This window comes from Eurosta solidaginis, chromosome X, assembly GCF_040869045.1.
Source record: "Eurosta solidaginis isolate ZX-2024a chromosome X, ASM4086904v1, whole genome shotgun sequence".
Classification (NCBI taxonomy): domain Eukaryota; kingdom Metazoa; phylum Arthropoda; class Insecta; order Diptera; family Tephritidae; genus Eurosta; species Eurosta solidaginis.
The window spans coordinates 202082820-202106061 of NC_090324.1; the positions used below are offsets into that span (position 1 = coordinate 202082820).

General features: G+C 45.8%; 1 long non-coding RNA gene across 1 annotated transcript; it reads right to left on the reverse strand.

The window, feature by feature from the left end:
- Window positions 1–629: 629 nt before the first annotated feature.
- Window positions 630–1199, reverse strand: LOC137235462 (uncharacterized). Its single transcript, XR_010947903.1, has 3 exons — window positions 1169–1199; window positions 776–1108; window positions 630–709 (listed from the first exon to the last, which is right to left on the reverse strand). It is a non-coding gene; the product is annotated as an uncharacterized lncRNA (long non-coding RNA).
- Window positions 1200–23242: the final 22043 nt, after the last annotated feature.

Genomic DNA, 23242 nt, shown 5'->3' on the forward strand with positions numbered 1-23242 from the left:
TCAGAAAGTTCTAAAAATTCTCAGCAAAAGTGAGCAAACGATATATACTTAAAAAAAATAGAACATAATTTAGCTTCAGCAAAACTTGGTGAAAATTGCAAAAATTTAAAAAAAATATAAGTATTGTTCAGGAGAAAACATTTGCTATGAGTCTCTCTTGGACCCGTTTTCCAGCTGAAGATATCGAGTTAAAGGTTTCTTCTGAGTTGGTCACAGCATGTTCCACCAAAATTGGGTCGATGTCATCAATCTCAAAGCTCTGCTCACGCAAACGAATATTGTGTAATGTTGAGCAGGCATTTACAATTTTCCCGGCGAAGCCCGGTTCATACAAAAGAACTCTTTGCCATGAAAGACATCTCCAAGTTCCTTTCAAAACACCAAAGAGTCTCTCGATGGGATTTCGAGCTTTGCATAAAGCCTCGTTATATCGAAACTTGGGAGTACCCTCAGGCTGGTTCGGTAGTGGTGTCATAAGCCACGGCTCTAATGGGTACCCAGAATCACCTGAAAGTTGCATATTTCAAATTATGAAAAATGTTAAGAACAATCAATAGATATTACCTATTAAAAACATATGACGATTCCCATTTTCATGGGCTCTCTGCATTGCTCGCCGAGCTGCACAACTACTCCAAATATATGCGTTATGACGTGGTCCCGGAAACTTGGCATTCACATTTAAAATTTTTAAATTTGGGTCACATATCTACAAAAATGTAAAAATTATGTAGCAATGCACTTTATTATTAAATAGTTAAATTAGTTAACCTACCATTTGCACATTTATGGAATGATATCCATGATGATTAACGTACGCTTCCTCATGAACTTTTGGAGCTAAAATGGAAACGTGCGTACAGTCAATCGCTCCTATCGTTCCTCCAACGAAGGGCGCAGGTGCTGACGAAAATACCTCTTTGGCAGCTTGTCGTTCTTCCTGCGTCATAGGAAACTTGATTTCGTCGAAAAGCACTTTCTCATTTATTGCATCAGTCACCCTATGGATACATCGGCTGATGGAAGACTGGCTCATCGAAATTCCCCACTGTTCTCCTACAGGCCGTTGATAACATCCAGTGGCATAAAAACGTAAGGCACACAAAACCTTCAAAGATATCTAGTAAGTAAGGACACTGCAAATTTTCAATGATTTTAGTAGCTTTACCTGTTTCTCTTCCGATATTGCTGAGATCCTCTGCCCTCTTAGATTTTCGTGTAGCCGATCAGCAAGTCCCATCACAATATCCGGAGATACGCGGTACAATTTTTTGAATTCTGCACGCTCAAGCTCAAAAGGATCATCGATGTCCCTGAGCAAGCGCCTATCTACTCTTGATGCACTCGACGCTGTTACATTTTGAGTTAAATTATTCGCTACAAATTCAAATGCCATTATTTTTATTGTTTGAAACACGAAAACACCGAAATAGTAATAAATTTTGTTAATAAATTATCTTAACCACCTATAGCGTGACAAACAAAACCGACGATATAAATCTCTTGTCAAATCGTTATAGAAAACAGCTGATTGTTCTATATCGAGTTATAAATAAAGATAAGTTACTGAATAGCAAACTCGTTAAAATTATCGTTATGATATTATATCAATACTGAAAATCGTTATAGAAGTTAGTGAATCGCAGTACTGGTCCACCTTTATGTCGATATCTCGAATAGGCGTCCACCTATAGAACTAAGACCCACGCCCTTTTAAAATACTCATTAACACCTTTCATTTGATACCCATATCGTACAAACAAATTCTAGAGTCAACCCTGATCCACCGTTATAGAGATATCCCTAAATGGCGTCCATCTACTCCCTCTTAAAATACTCTTTAATACCTTCCATTTGATACAAATGTCATACAAACACATTCCAGGATTACCCTCGGTTCACTTTCCTACATGGTTATTTTCCCTTATGTTGTCACCATAGCTCTCAACTGAGTATGTAATATTCGGTTACACCCGAACTTAACCTTCCTTACTTGTTAAAAAGTGTGTTTAATTGAAATAAGGAGTTCTTACCACATCGTGGACGATCTTAGTTTTTGCTCAAGTTATGTTGTTGACTGAACTTTGTTGACCGTAAACATGCAGATCATCGGCACTTGGTAAAGTATCGAGGTAAATTATCGATACTTTACTCATTACTCGTATAATTCTATCACTAATAATGACAATAAAAGTTGTAATATCTCTTGCTTGTGTCAAGCAAAACATCCCACTAAAAACAGTAAAGTGTAACAATGATGGGTTTTTCTGGCCACAACAATACTATTGCGTACAAGGGCAAGTATAAATCGAATCGTTATAGACCAATCAGACACAATGTCATCATGTTTTACTAAAACTTAATGTTAATGATTAAAAATTATCACTTTACTAAGTATTCACTTAAAACTATGCGAATGCCAGCTTGGTCGAAATTTTTTTAGATGTCTGTTGCGGTTTGGCAGCGCTTATTTATCGCTTGAGTAAAAAATGGTTTTCATTCAATGATCGTGCAACGTAATGATGCGTCCTCTCGTCGAGCTATGCTGGTGGTTTTTTTATACTCAGCTGAGCAGAGCTCACAGAGTATATTAACTTTGTTCGCATAACGGTAATCCGTAACGGCATAAACTAATCGAAATAGATATAGACTATATATCAAAATGATCTGGGCGAAAAAAGAAATTTAGCCATGTCCGTCCGTCCGTCCGTCCGTCCGTAAACACGATAATATGAGTAAATTTTGGGGTGCCTTGATAAAATTTGGTATGTAGGTTCCTGGGCACTCATCTCAGATCGCTATTTAAAATGAATGAAATCGGACCATAACCACGCCCACTTTTTCGATATCGAAAATTTCGAAAAACCGAAAAAGTGCGATAATTCATTACCAAACACGGCTAAAGCGATGGAACTTGGTAGGTGGGTTGACCTTATGACACAGAATAGAAAATAAGTAAAATTTTGGACAATAGGCGTGGCACCGCCCACTTTTAAAAGAAGGTAATTTCAAAGCTTTGCAAGATGTAATTTGGCGGTCGTTGAAGATATCATGATGAAAATTGGCAAGAACGTTACTCCTATTACTGTATGTATGCTCAATAAAAATTAGCAAAATCGGAGAACGACCACGCCCAATTTTAAAAAAAATTTTTTAAGTCAAAAATTTACCAATCCTTTTGAAATTTGGTGGAGGCATAGATTTTATGACTTTACCTGCTTTCTATGAAAATGGGCGAAATCGGTTGAAGCCAAGCCCAGTTTTTATACACAGTCGTCCGTCTGTCCTTCCGCTCGGCCGTTAACACGATAACTTTAGCAAAAATTGACATATCTTTACTAAACTTAGTTCACGTACTTATCTGAACTCACTTTATCTTGTCATAAAAAATGGCCGAAATCCGACTATGACCACGCCCACTTTTTCGATATCGAAAATCACGAAAAAAATGCAATAATTCTATACCAAATATGAAAAAAGAGATGAAACATGGTAATTGGATTGGTTTATTAAGGCAAACTATTACTTTAGAAAAAACTTTGTAAAATGGGTGTGACACCTACCATATTAAGTACAAGAAAATGACAAAAGTTCTGCAGGGCGGAATCAAACACCCTTGGAATCTTGGCAGGAATACTGTTCCTGGTATTACATATATAAATAAATTAGCGGTACCCGACAGATGATGTTCTGGGTCACCCTGGTCCACATTTTGGTCGATATCTCGAAAACGCCTTCAAATATACAACTAAGGGCCACTCCCTTTTAAAACCCTCATTAATACATTTAATTTGATACCCATATCGTACATTCTAGAGTCACCCCTGCTCCACCCTAATGGCGATGTCTCAAAAAAGCGTCCACCTATATAACTAAGGCCCACTACGTTTTAAATAATCATTAACACCTTTTATTTACCCATATCGTACAAACACATTCTAGAGTCACCCCTGGTCCACCTTTATAGCGATATCTCGAAAAGGCGTCCACATATAGACCTAAGGCCCACTCTCTTTTAAAATACTCAGTAGCACCTTTCATTTGATACCCACATCGTACAAACACATTCTAGTGTCACCCCTGGTCCACCTTTATGGCGATATCTCGAAAAGGCCTCCACCTATAGCACTAAGTCCCACTCCCTTTTAAAATACTCATTAACACCTTTCATTTGATACCCATATCGTACAAACACATTCTAGTGTCACCTCTGATCACCCTTTATGGCGATATCTCGAAAAGGCGTCCACCTATAGAACTAAGGCCAACTCCCTTTTAAAATACTCATTAACACCTTTCATTTGATACCCATATCGTACAAACATATTCTAGTGTCACCTCTGGTCCACCTTTAAGGCGATATCTCGAAATGGCGTCCACCTATAGAACTATGGCCCACTCCCTTTTAAAATACTCTTTAATACCTTCCATTTGAAACCCATGTCATACAAACACATTCCAGGTTAACCCTAGGTTAATTTTGGTAAATGGTGATTTTCCCTTATTTTATCTCCAAAGCTCTCAGCTGAGTATGTAATGTTCGGTTACACCCGAACTGGCTGAGCGACTATTGCAGTCATCCGCAGTCAACATTATATTTTAATAGCTAATTTATACGAAAAGAAAAAGAATTGAATTTTACCTGAATTTTTTATATTGAATTTCAACATGTACCTTATTTGTAACCATTGTAACTAAGTTACATATATATAAATATGTACATTGAACCTTTTTATACATTACTATTTGATGTATAGCTATTATATTTAAGACCATGAATTATATCTATATTTATATCTATTATAGTATAACAGTCCACACTTCGCCGCTCTGGCAACCACATCCGTGAGTTGACAGATCGGGTTGGTGTGTACATACATATACACCTATGATGTGTTTTGTCATTTCTTTTATTATTATTCATTCGAAATTTTTCTCCATTCGGTGTGACACACAAAATTTATAAATTGTACCGAGCTTGTTAAACCCTTTTTATAACTTCATTGAAATAAGAAAAATACAATTTATTAAAATCTTAACTAAAGTAAATAACTAAATACAAGTTTTAATTTTTTCGAGTAAAGTTGTATTGAATTGGGCACACAAACGAGTTAAAATTGTGAAAACAGAATTTCGTTCCATACCAAAAGTTATTTCATAGTTAAAATTGTGCATTTGCAAAGTTTCAGCAGCTAAACACTGCTGAACACACTCAACCCAACGCCACAACTTCGCAAACCGATAACCAGCTACCGGTCTATTGCCACCGCCGCTGTATCGCCATCAGCAAAGCGCCATACCACCACCACCACATCGTCAATACAGCCGTGTCCAGCCATCGCCGCATCCACAGCATCACCAACCCAGCGGTACCCACAGTCACTCAGCCAAATTCCAAAAGAGGTAAGGTAAATTTATCCTGCCACCCTCTAAACAGTGGTCCTTCGAGCCGGATAGCAGCCAGCGACCAAAAGTGCTCCTAAGACACAATAAATATGCCTTGCCAAAAAACCGTGAGTATTAAATCAAATTTAATACCCACTTGCCAGTGCGGCCAAGGAGGATAAATACAATAAGAGCCGTCACTCTTTATTTTTTTGGCATTTACTCGATGTATACTGAGAGGTAGGCGCTACTTTTTTTTTGGGCGAGATGTTTATAAATGTCTTCTATACATTTTCGTGGGGTATTTGTGTTTATTTTCCGACTGCATTTAATTAATTTATTTAATTCTCTTCCCAAAAATCACGGTTGCACAAGGGGCCTACACGGCATGGATAAATGCGAGACAATTAAAAATGTCCCTCTCAGAAAACATTCGGCATCATTTTTTTCAATTTCGAGCGAGATACTCGGCACAAAATAACGAGTGACGGCTCTTATTGTATTTATCCTCTTTGGTGCGACAAAGAACATAAACGAGAAAATTAAAGAGAAATTTCATTCTCGAGGATTAATATTTCCCGCCAAATTTTCTCAATTTCCGCCAAAACTTGCACATACCATTTCGTATATATACATATATATACTAGCCTTTACCCGCGGCCCCGTCCGCAAGGAGAAATTTAAATATATGGGCTATTGGCGTTAGCCTGCTTATCAAGTTATCTGTTTAAAATTTTGTTTTCTGTGTAATGCATTTTATTTTTGTAATTGAGTAAAAAAAAGAACTAAATGAGCTGATAACCTGATAGGATCCCAAATGATCCCGAAATTATCCAGAAAAAGCCACGAAATGACCCCCACGCTATCGCGGACGGATCCCGAAAACCATCCAGAAATGCCCCGGAAAGGTCTCCAAAAGTTCCCGGAATAGTCCCAAAAAAACCCGAAATGACAACGACACGATTCTAGACTTATCCAGAGAACCCTACAGAAATGATCCCTGAAGGTGTTCCAAAATGATCCCGAAAAGGTTCCGAAATTACCCTGACGGGCTCCCGGGCGGATCTCAAAAACCATCCAGAAAATATCCAGGAAGGGTCCCTAAATTATCCCGACATACTCCAGAAAAAGTTCCGAAATGGCTCCGAGGGGATGCCGGACGAATCCCAAAAACCATCCAGAAATGATGGCGGAAGGGACCCCAAATGATCCCGAAAAAGTCCCGCAATTATTCCGACGGTATCCTGAACGGATAAAAAACCATCCAGAAGTGATGCCGGAAAGGTCCTAAAATGATCACCTAATAGTCCCAAAATGACCCTGACGGTGTCCCGGACAGATCCCGAAATCCATTCAGAAATGATCTTGGGAAGGTCCCAAGATGATCCCGAAATATTGTCGGAAAAGTCCAGAAATTACCCTGACGGGTTCCAGGACGAATCCTGAGAGCCATTCTTAAATGATCCCGAAAAAGTCCCGAAATGACCCTGACGGGATCCCGAAAGGATTCCGAAAACTATCCAGAAATGATTCCGGAAAGGTCCTCAAATGATCCCCTAATAGTCCCGAAATAACCGTGTCGTGATCCCGACAACTATCCAGAAATGATGGCGAAAGGGTCCGGAAATGATCCCGTATTAGTCGAGAAAAAGTCCCGAAATGACCCCGACGGGATCCCGGACGAATCCCAAAAACCATCCAGAAATGATGCCGGTAGGTATCCCAAATGATCCCGAAATAGTCCCGAAATGACCTCGTCGGCATCCCGGACGGATCCCGAAAATTATCCAGAAATGATGCCGGAAAGGTCCCCAAATGATCCCCTAATAGTCCCGAAATTACGCTGATGGGATCCCGGACGGATCCCGAAAACCATCCAGAAATGATGCCGAAAGGGTACCCAAATGATCCCGTATTAGTCGCGAAAAGTCCCGGACGGATCCCGACAACCATCCAGGAATGATGCCGGAAGAGCCCCCAAATGTTCCCGAAAAGGTCCCCAAATGACCCCGACGAGATCCCGGACGGATACCGAAAACCATCCAGAAATGATGCCGGTAGGTACCCCAAATGATCCCGAAATAGTCCCGAAATGACCCGTCCGGATCTCGGACGGATCCCGAAAACTCTCCAGAAATGGTGCCGAAAGGGTCCCCAAATGATCCCGTATTAGTCGAGAAAAAGTCCCGAAATGACCCCGACGGGATCCCGGACGGATCCCGAAAACCATCCAGAAATGATGCCCCCAAATGATCCCGAAAAAGTCCCCAAATGACCCCGACGAGATCCCGGACGGATCCCGAAAACCATCCAGAAATGGTGCCGGAATAGCCCCCAAATGCACCGGAAAAAGTCCCCAAATTACCCCGACGAGATCCCGGACGGATCCCGAAAACCATCCAGAAATGGTGCCGGAATAGCCCCCAAATGCTCCGGAAAAAGTCCCCAAATTACCCCGACGAGATCCCGGACGGATCCCGAAAACCATCCAGAAATGATGCCGAAAGGATCCCCAAATGATCCCGTATTAATCGCGAAAAAGTCCCGAAATGACCCCGACGGGATGCCGGACGAATCCCGAAGACCATCCAGATATGATGCCTAGAGGGACCCAAAATAACCCCGAAAAAGTCCCGTAATGATCCCGGAAACCATAAAGAATGTATCTCTCGAAGGTACGCAAATGATCCCGAAAGTACCCCGACGGGATCCCGGACGGATCCCGAAAACCATCCAGAAATGATGTCGGAAGGGTCCCCAAATGATCGCGAAATAGTCCCGAAATAATTCCGGAATAATCCCGAAAATGTCCCAAAATAGCCCCGACGGGATCCAGGACGGATCCGGAAAACTATACAGAAATGATCCCGAAAGGGTCCCAAAATGATCCCGAAATAGTCCCGAAAAAGTCCCAAATTACCCCGGCGGGATCCCGGACCGATCCCGAAAACCATCCAGAAATGATCCAGGAAGGGTCTCGATATGACCCTTACGGGATTACAAATAAGGTGAAGCTAATTATAAAACCATGTTAATAAGGCAGCAGGCGCATTGGAGCGAATGAAAAGTTACATAGAAACATACAGGTAAAGCTAATAAAAGCGTGCTAATAAAAACAATTGAAGGAGGGCGGATGGCGGGAGTAGAAGGAGGGGACCACTGATCGTTCCTCCAAAATTTTCTAGATCTCGATCTGTATGTGCCAGATACCAAAAACTACTGATTTAGGAGAAAATGTATATTAAGTTATAACAATGTATAGATTTTACACCAGAGGGGGAGATAAAGGGAGGGGGGGAACGGAGGGTGTCACTGCTCACTTTGTAAGCCCTCGACTTATTTGACCCCTTGAGTCTGTGATATTGGTGAAGGCCAGTATACGTATAGTTATAATGTGTAAAAATTATTAAAAAGTAATTGCTCGAAGGGGTCGTGGGTCCTCCACCCCTCTTTCCATGTTCGAAAAGAAATTCGCTAGTAGACTACTGTCTGTGTCCCAAATTTCATCAAAATCCGTGTAGCCATTCTGGCGTGTTTCAGTCGCAAAGACGAAAAAATAGAATAATTAAATTATAACTGTTCCTAGGGGGCGGGGGACCACGCCCCTTTTGAAAAATATATAGCTAGTAGATCCTTCTAGACTATTGGCTATATGTGTGCAAAATTTCATCCAAATCGGTCCAGCCGTTCTTGCGTGATTGACTCACAAAGACAAACGTCTGGACAAACATCCAAACATTCAAACATCCAAACTTTCCCATTTATAATATATAGCCTTTACCCGCGGCCCCGTCCGCAAGGAAAATTTTAAATATATGGGCTATTCGCGTTAGCCTGCTTATTATCTGTTTAAAATTTTGTTTTCTGTCTAATGCATTTTATTTTTGTAATTGAGTAAAAAAAAGAACTAAATGAGCTGATAACCTGATAGGATCCCAAATGATCCCGAAATTATCCAGAAAAAGCTACGAAATGACCCCAACGCTATCGCGGACGGATCCCGAAAACCATCCAGAAATGCCCCGAAAGGGTCTCCAAAAGTTCCCCGAATAGTCCCAAAAAACCCGAAATGAGAGCGACACGATTCTAGACGTATCCAGAGAACCACACAGAAATGATCCCTGAAGGTGTTCCAAAATGATCCCGAAAAGGTTCCGAAATGACCCTGACGGGCTCCCGGGCGGATCTCAAAAACCATCCAGAAAATATCCAGGATGGGTCCCTAAATTATCCCGACTAACTCCAGAAAAAGTTCCGAAATGGCTCCGAGGGGATCCACGATGGATCGCGAAAACCATACAGAAATGATTCCGGAAGGATTCCAAAATGATCCCGAAATAGTCCGGAATTGACCCAGATGGGATCACGCACAGATCCAGAAATGATCCCGGAAGGGTGCAAAAACTATCCCGGAAAAGTAACAAAAAATCCCGAAATGGCTCCTACGGCATCCCGGACGGATCCAGAAATGATCTCGGAAGGGTCCCCAAATGATCCCAAAATGGTCCCGAAATGACCCGGATGGATCCGGCAAACCATCAAGAAATTATGCCGAAAGGGTCCCAAAATGATCCCGAAATAATACAGAAAAAGTCACGAAACGACCCCTAGAGGATCCCCAAATGATCCCGTATTAGCCCCGAAAAGGTCCCGAAATAACCCCGACGGGATCCCGGACAAATCCCGAAAACCATCCAGAAATGATGGTGGAAGGAATCCTAAATGATTCCGTAAAAGTCCCGCATTTATTCCGACGGGATCCCGAACGGATACCGAAAATCATCCAGAAGTGATGCCGGAAAGGTCCTCAAATGATCACCTAATACCAAAATGACCCTGACGGCATCCCGGACTGATCCCAAAATACATCCAGAAATGATCTTGGGAAGGTCCCAAAATTATCCCGAAATAGTCTCGGAAAAGTTCAGAAATTACCCTGACGGGTTCCCGGACGAATCCTGAAAGCCATCTCTAAATGATCCCGAAAAAGTCCCGAAATGACCCTGATTGGACCCCGAGAGGATCCCGAAAACTATCCAGAAATGATGCCGGAAATGTCCTCAAATGATCACCTAATAGTTCCGAAAAGACCCTGACGGGATCCCGAACGGATCCCGACAACTATCTAGAAATGATGCCGAAAGGGCCCGCAAATGATCCCGTATTAGTCGAGAAAAAGTCCCGAAATGAACCCGACGGGATGCCGGACGAATCCCAAAAACCATCCAGAAATGATGCCGGAAGGGACACCAAATGATCCCGAAAAAGTCCCGCAATAATTCCGACGGGATCCTGAGCGGATACCGAAAACCATCCAGAAGTGATGCCGAAAAGGTCCTCAAATGATCACCTAATAGTCCCAAAATGACCCTGACGGCATCCCGGACAGATCCCGAAATCCATCCAGAAGTGATCTTGGGAGGGTCCCAAAATGATCCCGAAATAGTCTGGGAAAAGTCCAGAAATTACCCTGACGGATCCCGGACGAATCCTGAAAACCAATCTTAAATGATGCCGAAAAAGTCCCGAAATGACCCTGATGGGACCCGGAAAGGATCCCGAAAACTAACCAGAAATGATGCCGGAAAGGTCCTCAAATCATCTCCCAATATTTCCGAAAAGACCCTGACGGGATCCCGAACGGATCCCGACAACTATCCAGAAATGATACCGAAAGGGCCCGCAAATGGTCCCGTATTAGTCGAGAAAAAGTCCCGAAATGACCCCGACGGGATGCCGGACGAATCCCAAAAACCATCCAGAAATGATGTCGGAAGGGACCCCAATGATCCCGAAAAAGTCCCGCAATTATTCCGACGGGAATCTGAACGGATACCGAAAACCATCCAGAAGTGGTGCCGGAACGGTCCTCAAATGCTCCCCTAATAGTTTCAAAATGACCCTGAGGGCATCCCGGACAAATCCCGAAATCCATCCAGAAATGATCTTGGGAAGGTCCCAAAATGATCCCGAAATAGTCTCGGAAAAGTCCAGAAATTACCCTGACGGGTTCCCGGACGAATCCTGAAAGCCATCCTTAAATGATCCCGAAAAAGCCCCGAAATAACCCTGACGGGATCCCGAAAGGGTTCCAAAAACTATCCAGAAATGATGCCAGAAAGGTCCTCAAATGATCCTCTAATAGTTCCGAAATGACCGTGACGGGATCCCGAACGGATCCCGACAACTATCCAGAAATTATGCCGAAAGGGTCCGCAAATGATCCCGTATTAGTCGAGAAAAAGTCCCGAAATGACCCCGACGAGATCCCGGACGAATCCCAAAAACCATCCAGAAATGATGCCGGTAGGTATCCCAAATGATCCCGAAATAATCCCGAAATGACCTCGTCGGCATCCCGGACGGATACCGAAAATTATCCAGAAATGATGCCGGAGAGGTCCACAAATGATCCCCTAATAGTCCCGAAATTACCCTGATGGGATCCCGGACGGATCCCGAAAACCATCCAGAAATGATGCCGGAAGAGCCCCCAAATGATCCCGAAAAAGTCCCCAAATGACCCCGACGATATCCCGGACGGATCCCGAAAACCATCCAGAAATGATGCCGGAAGAGCCCCCAAATGATCCCGAAAAAGTCCCCAAATGACCCCGACGAGATCCCGCACGGATCCCGAAAACCATCCAGAAATGATGCCGGAAGAGCCCCAAATGATCCCGAAAAAGTCCCCATATGACCCGACATACTCCAGAAAAGGTTCCGAAATGGCTCCGAGGGAATCAACGACGGATCGCGAAAACCATACAGAAATGATTCCGGAAGGATCCCAAAATGATCCCGAAATAGTCCGGAAATGACCCAGATGGGATCCCGCACAGATCCAGAAATGATCCCGGAAGGGTCCAAAAACTATCCCGGAAAAGTAACAAAAAATCCCGAAATGGCTCCTACGGCATCCCGGACGGATCCAGAAATGATCTCGGAAGGGTCCCCAAATGATCCCAAAATGGTCCCGAAATGACCCTGATGGATCCGGCAAACCATCAAGAAATTATGCCGGAAGGGTCCCCAAATGATCCAGAAATAAAACAGAAAAAGTCACGAAACGACCCCTAGAGGATCCCCAAATGATCCCGTATTAGCCCCGAAAAAGTCCGAAAATGACCCTGACGGGATCCCGAAAGGATTCCGAAAACAATACAGAAATGATGCCGGAAAAGTCCTCAAATGATCCCCTAATAGTCCCGAAATGACCGTGACGGGACCCCGACAACTATCCAGAAATGATGCCGAAAGGGTCCGCAAATGATCCCGTATTAGTCGAAAAAAAGTCCCGAAAGGACCACGACGGGATCCCGGACGAATCCCAAAAACCATCCAGAAATGATGCCGGTAGGTATCCCAAATGATCCCGAAATAGTCCCGAAATGACCTCGTCGGCATCCAGGACGGATCCCGAAAATTATCCAGAAATGATGCCGGAAAGGTTCCCAAATGATCCCCTAATAGTCCCGAAATTACCCTAATGGGATCCCGGACGGATCCCGAAAACCATCCAGAAATGATGCCGAAAGGGTTCCCAAATGATCCCGTATTAGTCGCGAAAAAGTCCCGAAATGACCCCGACGGGATCCCGGACGGATCCCGAAAACCATCCAGAAATGATGCCGGATGAGCCCCAAAATGATCCCGAAAAAGTCCCCAAATGACCCCGACGAGATCCCGGACGGATCCCGAAAACCATCCAGAAATGATGCCGGAAGAGCCCCCAAATGATCCCGAAAAAATTCCCAAATGACCCCGACGATATCCCGGACGGATCCCGAAAACCATCCAGAAATGATGCCGGATGAGCCCCAAACTGATCCCGAAAAAGTCCCCAAATGACCCCGACGAGATCCCGGACGGATCCCGAAAACCATCCAGAAATGATGCCGGAAGAGCCCCCAAATGATCCCGAAAAAAATTCCCAAATGACCCCGACGATATCCCGGACGGATCCCGAAAACCATCCAGAAATGATGCCGGAAGAGCCCCCAAATGATCCCGAAAAAGTCCCCCTATGACCCCGACGAGATCCCGCACGGATCCCGAAAACCATCCAGAAATGATGCCGGAAGGGTCCCCAAATGATCGCGAAATAATCCCGAAATGATTCCGGAATAGTCCCGAAAATGTTCCAAAATAACCCCGACGGGATCCCGGACCGATCCCGAAAACCATCCAGAAATGATCCCGGAAGGGTCTCGATATGACCCTTACGGGATTACAAATAAGGTGAAGCTAATTATAAAACCATGTTAATAAGGCAGCAGGCGCATTGGAGCGAATAAAAAGTTAGATAGAAACATACAGGTAAAGCTAATAAAAGCGTGCTAATAAAAACAATTGATGGAGGGCGGATGGCGGGAGTAGAGGAGAGGACCACTGATCGTTCCTCCAAAATTGTCTAGATTTCGTTCTGTATGTACCAAAAACTATTGATTTAGGAGAAAATTTAGATTGAGTTATAACAATTTATGGATTTTACACCAGAGGGGGAGATAAAGGGGGCGGGCGGAGGGTGTCACTGCTTACTTTGTAAGCCTTCGACTTATTTGACCCCTTGAGTCTGTGATATTGGTTAAGGCCAGTATACGTAAAGTTATAATGTGTAAAAATTATGAAAAATAATTTCTCGAAGGGGTCGTGGGGACCCCCACCCCTCTTTCCATGTTCGAAAAAAATTTCGCTAGTAGACTACTGTCTGTGTCCCAAATTTCATCAAAATCCGTGTAGCGATTCTGGCGTGATTCAGTCGCAAAGACGAAAAAATATAATAATTAAATTATAACTGTTCCTAGGGGGCGGGGACCACGCCCCTTTTGAAAAATATATAGCTAGTAGATCCTTCTTGACTATTGGCTATATGTGTGCAAAATTTCATCCAAATCGGTCCAGCCGTTCTTGCGTTATTGAGTCACAAAGACAAACGTCTGGACAAACATCCAAACATCCAAACATCCATACATCCAAACATCCAAAACATCCAAACATCCAAACATCCAAACATCCGAACATCCAAACATCTTAACATCCAAACTTTCCCATTTATAATATATTAGATATATATATATATATACATATATATATATACTAGCCTTTACCCGCGGCCCCCGTCCGCAAGGAAAATTTTAAATATATGGGCTATTCGCGTTAGCCTGCTTATTATCTGTTTAAAATTTTGTTTTCTGTCTAAGGCATTTTATTTTTGTAATTGAATAAAAAAAAAGAACTAAATGAGCTGATAACCTGATAGGATCCCAAATGATCCCGAAATTATCCAGAAAAAGCTACGAAATGACGCGAACGCTTTCGCGGACGGATCCCGAAAACCATCCAGAAATGCCCCGAAAGGGTCTCCAAAAGTTCCCCGAATAGTCCCAAAAAAACCCGAAATGAGAGCGACACGATTCTAGACGTATCCAGAGAACCACACAGAAATGATCCCTGAAGGTGTTCCAAAATGATCCCGAAAAGGTTCCGAAATGACCCTGACGGGCTCCCGGGCGGATCTCAAAAACCATCCAGAAAATATCCAGGAAGGGTCCCTAAATTATCCCGACTAACTCCAAAAAAAGTTCCGAAATGGCTCCGAGGGGATCCACGATGGATCGCGAAAACCATACAGAAATGATTCCGGAAGGATTCCAAAATGATCCCGAGATAGTCCGGAATTGACCCAGATGGGATCCCGCACAGATCCAGAAATGATCCCGGAAGGGTGCAAAAACTATCCCGGAAAAGTAACAAAAAATACCGAAATGGCTCCTACGGCATCCCGGACGGATCCAGAAATGATCTCGGAAGGGTCCCCAAATGATCCCAAAATGGTCCCGAAATGACCCTGATGGATCCGGCAAACCATCAAGAAATTATGCCGAAAGGGTCCCAAAAATGATCCCGAAATAATACAGAAAAAGTCACGAAACGACCCCTAGAGGATCCCCAAATGATCCCGTATTAGCCCCGAAAAGGTCCCGAAATAACCCCGACGGGATCCCGGACAAATCCCGAAAAACCATCCAGAAATGATGCCGGAAGGAATCCCAAATGATTCCGTAAAAGTCCCGCATTGATTCCGACGGGATCCCGAACGGATACCGAAAATCATCCAGAAGTGATGCCGGAAAGGTCCTCAAATGATCACCTAATAGTCCCGAAATGACCCTTAAGGGGTCATGGACGGATCCCATAAACCATCCAGAAATGATCCCGATATAGTCCCGAAGAAGTCCCGAAATGACCCTGACGGGATCTCGAACGCACCCCTAAATGACCCTGACGGGATCCCGGACAGATCCCGAAATCCATCCAGAAATGATCTTGGGAGGGACCCCAAATGATCCCGAAAAAGTCCCGCAATGATTCCGAGGGGATCCTGATCGGATACCGAAAACCATCCAGAAGTGATGCCGGAAAGGTCCTCAAATGATCACCTAATAGCAAAATGACCCTGACGGCATCCCGGACTGATCCCAAAATCCATCCAGAAATGATCTTGGGAAGGTCCCAAAATTATCCCGAAATAGTCTCGGAAAAGTTCAGAAATTACCCTGACGGATTCCCGGACGAATCCTGAAAGCCATCTCTAAATGATCCCGAAAAAAGTCCCGAAATGACCCTGACTGGACCCCGAAAGGATCCCGAAAACTATTCAGAAATGATGCCGGAAATGTCCTCAAATGATCACCTAATAGTTCCGAAAAGACCCTGACGGGATCCCGAACGGATCCCGACAACTATCTAGAAATGATGCCGAAAGGGCCAGCAAATGATGCCGTATTAGTCGAGAAAAAGTCCCGAAATGAACCCGACGGGATGCCGGACGACTCCCAAAAACCATCCAGAAATGATGCCGGAAGGGGACACCAAATGATCCCGAAAAAGTCCCGCAATAATTCCGACGGGATCCTGAGCGGATACCGAAAACCATCCAGAAGTGATGCCGAAAAGGTCCTCAAATGATCACCTAATAGTCCCAAAATGACCCTGACGGCATCCCGGACAGATCCCGAAATCCATCCAGAAATGATCTTGGGAGGGTCCCCAAAATTATCCCGAAATAGTTTGGGAAAAGTCCCGAAATTACCCTGACGGATCCCGGACGAATCCTGAAAACCAATCTTAAATGATGCCGAAAGTCCCGAAATGACCCTGATGGGACCCGGAAAGGATCCCGAAAACTAACCAGAAATGATGCCGGAAAGGTCCTCAAATGATCCCCTAATAGTTCCGAAATGACCGTGACGGGATCCCGAACGGATCCCGACAACTATCCAGAAATTATGCCGGAAGGGTCCGCAAATGATCCCGTATTAGTCGAGAAAAAGTCCCGAAATGACCCCGACGGGATCCCGGACGAATCCCAAAAACCATCCAGAAATGATGCCGGTAGGTATCCCAAATGATCCCGAAATAATCCGAAATGACCTCGTCGGCATCCCGGACGCATACCGAAAATTATCCAGAAATGATGCCGGAAAGGTCCACAAATGATCCCCTAATAGTCCCGAAATTACCCTGATGGGATCCCGGACGGATCCCGAAAACCATCCAGAAATGATGCCGGAAGAGCCCCCAAATGATCCCGAAAAAGTCCCCAAATGACCCCGACGATATCCCGGACGGATCCCGAAAACCATCCAGAAATGATGCCGGAAGAGCCCCCAAATGATCCCGAAAAAGTCCCCAAATGACCCCGACGAGATCCCGCACGGATCCCGAAAACCATCCAGAAATGATGCCGGAAGAGCCCCAAATGATCCCGAAAAAGTCCCCAAATGACCCCGACATACTCCAGAAAAGGTTCCGAAATGGCTCCGAGGGAATCAACGACGGATCGCGAAAAACCATACAGAAATGATTCCGGAAGGATCCCAAAATGATCCCGAAATAGTCCGGAAATGACCCAGATGGGATCCCGCACAGATCCAGAAATGATCCCGGAAATGACCCTGACGGGTTCCCGGACAGATCCCGAAATCCATCCAGAAATGATCTTGGGAGGGACCCCAATTGATCCCGAAAAAGTCCCGCAATGATTCCGACGGGATCCTGAACGGATACCGAAAACCATCCAGAAGTGATGCCGGAAAGGTCCTCAAATGATCACCTAATAGTCCCAAAATTACCCTGACGGCATCCCTGACTGATCCCGAAGTCCATCCAGAAATGATCTTGGGAAGGTCCCAAAATGATCCCGAAATAGTCTCGGAAAAGTCCAGAAATTACCCTGACGGGTCCCCGGACGAAACCTGAAAGCCATCCTTAAATGATCCCGAAAAAGTCCCGAAATGACCCTGACGGGACCCCGAAAGGATCCCGAAAACTATCCAGAAATGATGCCGGAAAGGTCCTCAAATGATCTCCTAATAGTTCCGAAAATACCCTAACGGGATCCCGACAACTATTTAGAAATGATGCCGAAAGGGCCTGCAAATGATCCCGTATTAGTCGAGAAAAAGTCCCAAAATGACCCCGACGGTATGCCGGACGAATCCCAAAAACCATCCAGAAATGATGCCGGAAGGGACCCCAAATGATCCCGAAAAAGTCCGACGAGATCCTGAACGGATACCGAAAACCATGCAGAAGTGATGCCGGAAAGGTCCTCAAATGATCATCTAATAGTCCCAAAATGACCCTGACGGCATCCCTGACTGATCCCGAAGTCCATCCAGAAATGATCTTTGGAAGGTCCCAAAATGACTCCGAAATAGTCTCGGAAAAGTCTAGAAATTACCCTGACGGGTTCCCGGACGAATCCTGAAAACAAATCTTAAATGTTGCCGAAAAAGTCCCGAAATGACCCTGATGGGACCCCGAAAGGATACCGAAAACTATCCAGAAATGATGCCGGAAAGGTTCCGAAAAGACCCTGACGGGATCCCGAACGGATCCCGAAAACTATCCAGAAATAGTACCGAAAGGGCCCGCAAATTATCCCGTATTAGTCGAGAAAAAGTCCCGAAATAACCCCGACGGGATGCCGGACGATTCCCAAAAACCATCCAGAAATGATGCCGGAAGGGACCCCAATTGATCCCGAAAAAGTCAAGCAATTATTCCGACGGGATCCTGAACCGAAAACCATTCAGAAGTGATGCGGAAAGGTCCTTAAATGATCACCTAATAGTACCAAAATGACCCTGAGGTGATACCGGACAGATCCCGAAATCCATCCAGAAATGATCTTAGGAAGGTCCCAAGATGATCCCGAAATAGTTTCGGAAAAGTCCAGAAATTACCCTGACGGGTTCCCGGACGAATCCTGAAAGCCATCCTTAAATGATCCCGAAATGACCCTGATGGTATCCCGAAAGGATTCCGAAAACTATCCAGAAATGATGCCGGAAAGGTCCTCAAATGATCCCCTAATAGTCCCGAAATGACCGTGACGGGATCCCGACGACTATCCAGAAATGATGCCGAAAGGGTCCGCAAATGATCCCGTATTAGTCGAGAAAAAGTCCCGAAATGACCCTGACGGGATCCCGGACGAATCCCAAAAACCATCCAGAAATGATGCCGGTAGGTATCCCAAATAATCCCGAAATAGTCCCGAAATGACCTCGTCGGCATCCCGGACGGATTCCGAATATTATCCAGAAATAATGCCGGAAAGGTCCCCAAATGATCCCCTAATAGTCCCGAAATTACCCTGATGGGATCCCGGACGGATCCCGAAAACCATCCAGAAATGATGCCGAAATGGTTCCCAAATGATCCCGTTTTAGTCGCGAAAAAGTCCCGAAATAACCCCGACGGGATCCCAGACGGATCCCGAAAACCATCCAGAAATGATGCCGGAAGAGCCCCCAAATGATCCCGCAAAAGTCCCCAAATGACCCGTCGAGATCCCGGACGGATCCCGAAAACCATCCAGATATGATGTCGGAAGAGCCCCCAAATGATCCCGCAAAAGTCCCAAAATGACCCCGACAGGATCCCTGACGGATCCCGTAAACCATCCAGAAATGATGCCGGAGGAGACCCCAAATGATCCCGCTAAAGTCCCAAAATGACCCCGACAGGGTCCCGGACGGATACCGAAAACCATCTAGAAAAGTGGCCGGAAGATACCCCAAATGATCCCGAAAAAGTCCTGAAATGATCCAGACGGGATCCCGGACGAATCCCGAAAACTATCCATCTAGGTACCCCAAATGATCCCGAAATAGTCCCGAAATGACCCCGCCGGGATCACGGGTGGATCCCGAAAAAGTCCTGAAATGACCCCGACGGGATCCCGTACGGATCCCGAAAATCATCCAGAAATGATGAAGGTAGGTACCCAAATAATCCCGAAATAGTCCCGAAATTATCCCGACGGGATCCCGGACGGATCCCGAAAACCAACCAGAAATGATGCCGGTAGGTACCCCAAATGGTCCCGATTTGACCCCGTCGGGATCCCGAACGGATCCCTAAAACTATCCAGAAATGATGCCGGAAAGGTCCCCAAATAACCCCCAAAAAGTCCCGAAATTACGCCGACGGAATCCCGGATGGATCCGGAAACCATCCAGAAATGATGCCGGAGGAGACCCCAAATGATCCCGCTAAAGTCCCAAAATGACCCCGACAGGGTCCCGGACGGATCCCGTAAACCATCCAGAAATGATGCCGGTAGGTACCCCAAATGGTCCCGATATGACCCCGTCGGGATCCCGAACGGATCCCTAAAACTATCCAGAAATGATGCCGAAAGGGTCCCCCAAATTATCCTGTATTAGTCGAGAAAAAGTTCCGAAATGACTCCGACGGGATCCCGGACGGATCCCTAATACCATCTAGAATTGATACGGGAAGGTACCCCAAATGATGCCGAAATAGTCCCGAAATGACATCGATGGTATCCCGGACGGATCCCGAAAACCATCTAGAAATGATGCCGGAAGAGACCGAGACCCCAAATGATCCCGCAAAGGTCCCAAAATGACCCCGACAGGATCCCGGACGGATCCCGAAAACCATCCAGAAATGATGCCGGAGGAGACCCCAAATGATCCCGCTAAAGTCCCAAAATGACCCCGACAGGGTCCCGGACGGATCCCGTAAACCATCCAGAAACGATGCCGGAAGAGACCCCAAATGATCTCGCAAAAGTCCCAAAATGACCCCGACAGGATCCCGGACGGATCTCGTAAACCATCCAGAAATGATGCCGGAAAGGTTCCCAAGTTATCCCCAAATAGTCCCAAAATTACCCTGACGGTATCCCGGACGGATCACGAAAACCATCCGGAAATGATGGCGAAAGGGTCCCCAAATGATCCCGCATTAGTCGCGGGTTCCGAAATGACCCTGACGGGATCCCCGAAGGATCCCGGAAACTATCCAGAAATGATACCGGAAAGGTTCCCAAGTTATCCCCAAATAGTCCCGAAATTACCCTGACGGTATGCCGGACGGATACCGAAAACCATCTAGAAAAGTGGCCGGAAGATACCCCAAATGATCCCGAAAAAGTCCTGAAATGATCCAGACGGGATCCCGGACGAATCCCGAAAACTATCCATCTAGGTACCCCAAATGATCCCGAAATAGTCCCGAAATGACCCCGCCGGGATCACGGGCGGATCCCGAAAAAGTCCTGAAATGACCCCGACGGGATCCCGTACGGATCCCGAAAATCATCCAGAAATGATGAAGATAGGTACCCAAATGATCCCGAAATAGTCCCGAAATTATCCCGACGGGATCCCGGACGGATCCCGAAAACCAACCAGAAATGATGCCGGTAGGTACCCCAAATGGTCCCGATATGACCCCGTCGGGATCCCGAACGGATCCCTAAAACTATCCAGAAATGATGCCGGAAAGGTCCCCAAATAACCCCCTAATAGTCCCGAAATTACGCCGACGGAATCCCGGATGGATCCGGAAACCATCCAGAAATGATGCCGGAGGAGACCCCAAATTATCCCGCTAAAGTCCCAAAATGACCCCGACAGGGTCCCGGGCGGATCCGTAAACCATCCAGAAATGATGCCGGTAGGTACCCCAAATGGTTCCGATATGACCCCGTCGGGATCCCGAACGGATCCCTAAAACTATCCAGAAATGATGCCGAAAGGGTCCCCAAATTATCCTGTATTAGTCGAGAAAAAGTTCCGAAATGACTCCGACGGGATCCCGGACGGATCCCTAAAACCATCTAGAATTGATACCGGAAGGTACCCCAAATGATGCCGAAATAGTCCCGAAATGACATCGACGGTATCCCGGACGGATCCCGAAAACCATCTAGAAATGATGCCGGAAGAGACCCCAAATGATCCCGCAAAGGTCCCAAAATGACCCCGACAGGATCCCGGACGGATCCCGAAAACCATCCAGAAATGATGCCGGAGGAGACCCCAAATGATGCCGCTAAAGTCCCAAAATGACCCCGACAGGGTCCCGGACGGATCCCGTAAACCATCCAGAAATGATGCCGGAAGAGACCCCAAATGATCTCGCAAAAGTCCCAAAATGACCCCGACAGGCTCCCGGACGGATCTCGTAAACCATCCAGAAATGATGCCGGAAGAGACCCCAAATGATCCCGCAAAAGTCCCAAAATGACCCCGACAGGATCCCGGACGGATCCCGAAAACCATCCAGAAATGATGCCGGGAGAGACCCCAAATGATCCCGCAAAAGTCCCAAAATGACCCCGACAGGATCCCGGGCGGATCCCGTAAACCATCCAGAAATGATGCCGGAAGAGAACCCACATGATCCCGCAAAAGGCCCAAAATGACCCCGACAGGATCCCGGACGGATCCCGTAAACCATCCAGAAATGATGCCGGAAGAGACCCCAAATGATCCCGCAAAAGTCCCAAAATGACCCCGACAGGATCCCGGACGGATACCGAAAACCATACAGAAATGATGCCGGAAGAGACCCCAAATGATCCCGAAAAAGTCTCAAAATGACCCCGACAGGATCCCGGACGGATCCTGTAAACCAGAAATGATGCCGGAAGAGACCCCAAATGATCCTGCAAAAGTCCCAAAATGACCCCGACAGGATCCCGGACGGATCCCGAAAACCATCCAGAAATGATGCCGGAAGAGACCCCAAATGATCCCGCAAAAGTCCCAAAATGACCCCGACAGGATCCCGGACAGATCCCGAAAACCATCCAGAAATGATGCCGGAATGGACCCCAAATGGTCCCGAAATGACACCGACGGGATCCTGGACGGATACCGAAAACCATCCAGAAATGATGCCGATAGGGTCCCCAAATGATCCTGTATTAGTCGAGAAAAAATTCCGAAATGACTCCGACGGGATCCCGGACGTAGCCCGAAAACCATCTAGAATTGATAGCGGAAGGTACCCCAAATGATGCCGAAATAGTCCCGAAATGACATCGACGGGATCCCGGACGGACCCCGAAAACCATCCAGAAATGATGCCGGAGGAGACCCCAAATGATCCCGCTAAAGTCCCAAATTGACCCCGAGAGGGTCCCGGATGGATCCCGAAAACCATCTAGAAATGATGCCGTAATAGTCCGAAATGACATCGACGGGATCCCGGACGGATCCCGAAAACCATCCAGAAATGATGCCGGAAGAGACCCCAAATGATCCCGCAAAAGTCCCAAAATGACCCCGACAGGATCCCGGACGTATCCCGAAAACTATCCAGAAATGATGCCGGAATGGACCCCAAATGGTCCCGAAATGACACTGACGGGATCCCGGACGGATACCGAAAACCATCCAGAAATGATGCAGGCAGGTACCCCAAGTTATCCCGAAATAGTCCCGAAATGACCCTGACGGGATCGCGGACGGATCTCGAAAACCATGCAGAAATGATGCCGGAAGATACCCTTAATGATCCCGAA